The sequence below is a fragment of the Octopus sinensis genome, unplaced genomic scaffold (assembly GCF_006345805.1).
Source record: "Octopus sinensis unplaced genomic scaffold, ASM634580v1 Contig12731, whole genome shotgun sequence".
NCBI classification, from domain to species: Eukaryota; Metazoa; Mollusca; class Cephalopoda; order Octopoda; family Octopodidae; genus Octopus; species Octopus sinensis.
In genome coordinates, this window is record NW_021832718.1 from 90650 (window position 1) to 96649 (window position 6000).

Below are 6000 nucleotides of genomic sequence, written 5' to 3' on the forward strand. Positions count from 1 at the left end.
GAAGCTAATGGCTTACATTTTGAACATTTATCATAACTGTAGTAAATAAAATTGATTGCTTATATTGTTACGATATTTTCTGAAAATCTTTTTAGTCTAATCATATTTCTTTATTACAAATAACTGTATAGTAATTTATGGACATCCTGTGTGTATGTGTGTGTGTTGTGTGTGTATGTATATGTGTGTGTGTTTATCCCACATCACTGCTGGTGTTGGTTTGTTTACATCCCCATAATTTAGTAGTTTGACAACAGTAAGAGATAGAATAAGTAACAGACTTAAAAATAAGAATTGGGGTCAATTTGATCCACTAAATTCTTGAAGGTGGTACCCCAGCATGGTCACAATCCAATGACTGTAAAAGATAGCTATATTGATTATTTCCCTTACGTAATTTTGTTCGGAGTGCTTCCATTGGTGCATCAACATCAGAGAAAATATGTTTAAGACAGGAAGTAAATCAGTGATAGTCAGTGTTACCATTTCTTTTGTTTTAGGGAGAGAACCACTGGCATAATTAATTAAGTTCTAGTTTAGCAAATCAAGAACACTTGATGATTGTTGGAAAATCAAACGAGTTGGATTAGTTATCTGTCATTTTAAGAGGCCTACTTGAGAAGCCACTTAATTATATGGAATTAGAGAGTCATAAAAGAATTTAGCAGTCAACTGAAGTAAAAATTTCCATCATAACCATTACATTGTGCTTCTCATAGGATGCATTTCTCGCTCCACCACCACCGCCAGTGAATCTCACAATAAATAACATTCTTTTCTTTCGTTTCACCATATCGCTGGCAGGATGGATGAATGAGTGCTATACCCAATCAAAGGTATTTTACCTACTTTCAATTATTGGATTGCAGCTATCATGGGGCACAGCTTTCAAGAGTCTTTGATGATCATATTGATCCCAGTAATTACTTTAGAGACTTAAGGGAACTTTTAACTCAACACACAGGTTTAGCCGACAGTGGTTGTAAAAACATGAAAGTACTTGTGAAAATACAAAAACCACAAAAGTTCTAAATAGTGAAAATCTGGCTGTGTTGGAGTTCTTGGACTTGTCTGATGAATATTCAAACAGTTTCTATCAACCAAATGTCATTCATAAAAATGACAAAGAAAAGACACTTGTCTATGATACTGTACTGCAGGACCAAACCTAAAACCATGGGACTGCAAAGCAAATTCTTTATCCATACAACCATAAATGTACAAATGAAAGCTTATAATAAATAATATAAGTCATGTATCTAGATGAAAACATTAGCCACACCTATGAAGTGGCTGTGCCAACTGAAAATTAAAATAGCCTAGAAAATTTCAGAAGTGGCTGTTGCACCACTGCACTGACTGTAAACTCACTATCACACACATACAATGACTGTGCTGGTCATCAATAGTGGTATAATTATGAGAAACAAGTTTTTATAAAATGCAGATTAAAATAGACATCTTATGTAGATAGATTCCGATTAAAAAGAAAAACTTGATCCTGTAACATTTTTAATTTTCTTAAACCTTCACTTAATATAAATAAAGAGGAATAGCATGGAGTTTAACAAATTCACTGACATCAATTATTAAGAGCTTAAAGCTCTTCAAGTTAACTGAATGAAAACAAATATTTTTTCCATAGAACTATGATCCACTGAAGTAAAAAGGATGTCTTACAATCTTGTAGAGGAGCTTAGAATTAAGTTGAAATGAAATCAGAAGTCCAGAATTGAAATCTTCTCCTTATGTGACTGACAGATATGATAGATAGGGCAGACATACAATCAGTGTTGCTGTATGAGAATAAAACTTAGTCACTCAAAATAATATGAAGTGGGAACCAGAAATACAGGTTGAACAATACAAAGGGAGGATTTTTACAAAAAGGCAGCTGAGTTATCAAGTGACAAATAAATAAACTTGATAGTAAATTGGATAGAACAGGACCTGTTCTGAATCTCTACACTCCGGACAGGTTGCTTTGTGGTATCTGTTCTGGCCTTTAGGGTCCTTGACATTAAAGCCTGTAATGACACTGGGTGCCAAGTCATAATGGTCAAAAGGCAAAAACCTTTCCCTTGCACAACATCTGTAGCATAGAGAGAGGAGACTTACATGCATGGATAACTGTCAGTCTTCTACTTGAAAGAAAAAAAAAACTTGCCAATATATCCATACATATATATGCAGATCCAGAGTCAACTGTGGCCAAAGGAGTTCCTAGTTATAAAACAAATCAGCCAAAGGGCGCAGGTTAGATGAAGTGGTTGGTATGGATGTGTAATGTGAATCAAGTATACAAACTCATAGCCACATATTATGAAGGACAGGTTTCCAACAGCTTCATCACCGGTTCATTGCATTTGTGACAGGGAATATTACAACAGATTGTAATTCAATGTATAGGGTGGTCCAAAAGTCTTGTCACCCACTATCAAAAAGTAACATGAACAACAGAGGAACAATATAATAATATCAAACACATATACTGGTTTTAGTATATTCACTTTCATTGACACTGACATTGTCACACATCAAGAAGATCTATATAAACACCATCACTTTTATGGTACAAAATGATGCAGCACCATGTTCTGTGCTTTGGTAATAGTTGCAAAGGTTGCCAAAACAGCATCCTTCAACTGTCAGGTATTCTGGTATAGCTCTTGTGAAACTCTCTCCTTGATAATAGAAAATTAAAAAACAATATTTACAGGTGGTGACAAGACTTTTGGACCAGTCCGTAGAACAAATATCCCAAAGGAGTGAGGTGGGAGCAATGTATATATCCCTCCCCAATATACATTGGCAAAAGCTCTACATATATATTTCTTTACTACCCACAAGGGGCTAAACATAGAGGGGACAAACAAAGGGATTAAGTCGATTATATTGACCCCAGTGCGTAACTGGTACTTAATTTATCGACCCCGAAAGGATGAAAGGCAAAGTCGACCTCGGCGGAATTTGAACCCAGAACACTCGACAACAGACGGAATACGGCTACACATTTCGCCCTGCGTGCTAACGATTCTGCCAGCTCTACATATAACCACACGAGGGGCTACTGCTCAGTTCCCTCTCTACCAAATTCCATTCATAAAGTACTGATTAACAAGAAGCTACAGTAAAAGTACTTGTCCAAGGTACCATGCAATGGCATTAAACACAGGATTATGAGATTGTGAAGCAAGTTTCTTAACTACACAAAAACATGTCTGCACCCAAACATAAAATAAACCAAATAACTGATAAAACTGACCAGACAACAAGTTTACGTATCTATCCATCCATCCATCTATCTATCTATCTCACACACACAAACTATAGATCAACTTGTGAAAATATTGTATCATTTATATTTATCATTCCTTTTCCTTGTTTCAGTCATTAGACAGCAATCATGCCGAGGTATCACCTTGAAGGGTTTACCCAAACAAATCAACTCCAGAACTCATATCTTTTGCTGAATTGCTAAGTTACAAGGATGTAAACAAATCAACATTCATTGTAAAATAGTGGAGGGGAGAGATACAAAATGTACATACACACACACATACATGATGTACTTCAACACAGTTTCTATTTACCAAATTCACTAACATTTTCCTAAGGTGCTTTGAAGTGAGACTGAACCTGAAATCATGTGGTTGCAAAGCAAGCTTCTTAACCACACAGCCATACTTCTGAATATGAAGAAACAAATGTATTCAGTTAACATCTCTGAAAGTACAGGACAACAAAATCAGACAATGTAAGAAAACCCTCAAGTAAGCCAGCAGTAGATCATATTGCAATTTTGATATATATATCAGTGTATTTTATGATATACATATGTGTGTGTGTGTGTGTGCCTGTGAGTTCATAGGTAATACAAGTTTTCTTAATGCTGGAATGCATCTGAATGAGTTTGCCATATGGACTTCTGTTTCATTTTAGCTAAATCTAGTTAACATCTTAACTATGAAACCCAGCCTTTTAACTCACTCTCAATTAACTGCCTCATTCTTCCTCACCCTGAGTCATGCATTATATATTAATAACATGCTAAGCTACTCACATACACGATTGTTGTTATTCTATCTCAACTGTTGTACTTAGGTATACACCTAAGTTCTTGTGAACAATGTCATCTGCATCAGTTTTAGATTCCATTGAGAACTGTTTTTGCACAGAATACAAATTACATCAGGAATGACTACAACAAAACCTCTAAATAATATTGGTTTCAAATTTTGGCACAAGACCAGCATTTTTGAGGTGGGGGATGTCAGTTACATCAACCCCAGTTCTCGACTGGTCTTTATTTTACTGACCCCCAAAACAATGAAATACAAAGTCAACCTCAGCAGAATTTGAACTCAGAACATAAAGATCAACAAAATGTTGCTAAGCATTTTGCCTAGTGTGCTAACAATTCTGTCTGCTTGCTGCCCTATAATTTCTAAATAATATTACAATTGCTGTGTAGCAGACCAATCCAACCCATGCCAGCATGGAAATCATCATCGTTTAACATCCACTTTACCATGCTTGCATGGGTCAGACAAAATATGTTGTGGCAAAATTTCTAAGGTCCTTCCTTTATGGAAGATTAAATGAACATGTATGATGGTGATACTCATTTACAACCATGTGATGTCAAGATAAGGGTATGTATGCACACACACAACAGGCCATTTCTATTTTCTGCCTACCGAATCCATTCACAAAGTTTCGGTTGGCTGCCCAAGCTGCTACATAATGAAATTGAACTTGAGACCACATGGTTAGGAAGCAAGATCCTTAACCACACAGCAATGCTGGTGCCTATTATAATATTGATGATGCTGCTGATTGTAACAACTTTTGAACAAAGTCACAATGAAAAAACATCTTAGAGGGTGGTGGTTGCTTGACATTTTATTCATTCTACAGCCAAGTTTCAATTCCAATAATCATTGATACTTTTGAGAAAGACATGAACATCATGGCATCATCATCATTTGGCTGGTATGTAGTGCAGCCATTCATGGTTTCAATTCTTATTTGAAACTGTTTAACATATATAACTGATACCTTTTGGAAAGGCATGAATGCCATAACATATATTTCACCTATGTTGTGAAAAAGCTTCTAGATGGTCACTTGACCTGCTAAATGTAGCAGTGAAATTTTCACTCAATTCACACTTTATTGTATTCGGTAAATAAATGACATCAAATAATGTAATCCTACTAACTTGGATGGTCACCTAGAGTACCTTTGGATCAGGGGCTTGTCCAATCACGTTAAACAACATAAAAACTTGTTTTTATGTAAATAAGAAAAACAATTCACCACCACTACTATAGTCACTCCCTACTTACCTTACCACCACTATAGCCACCCCTTCTTACTCCCCACCACCATAGTCACCTCCTACCACATCATCACAGCTATAGTCACCTCCTACTTATCCTACCACCTTTTTTTAAAATTTTATTTTTCCTGCTTAAAGTTAGAAACTGTCAGAAAGTAAGAAGAAAACAAACTGGTTTGCTGAGTAAGAACAACCAGCTTAACCTACATCACTGCTGATGTAGGTGTTTGGTTACTACCAGCATAGATGTGATTGGTCATAGTGTAGGGCTAGACAACACTACACTCAACACCAGGCTGGTTAGTATGTGTTCTCAGCATAAATTAACTCCATTTTGTCATCGCACAAGCGGCACAAGAGAAACGAGTCTGTCATATCCTACAAATATTAGACAGGTTTGCGACACTCACTGGGCGGGGCTCTAAAAGTGCTTGCAGCCTATTTCTGCTAACAATAAAAACCATAGAAATTTGTTGATTTTATGGTTTTTGTGGCTTTTCCACCCATCATTATACAAACACAAACTTACAGAGTGGGTTGTTAAATTTTTTTCATTCAATCATTTAAACAGACTGAATGCTTCTAATAAAAAAAAACGGACAATGCACAAAAGGAACAACAGCTGCAGCAGGATATCCAAAGTCGAGTGGGCACCT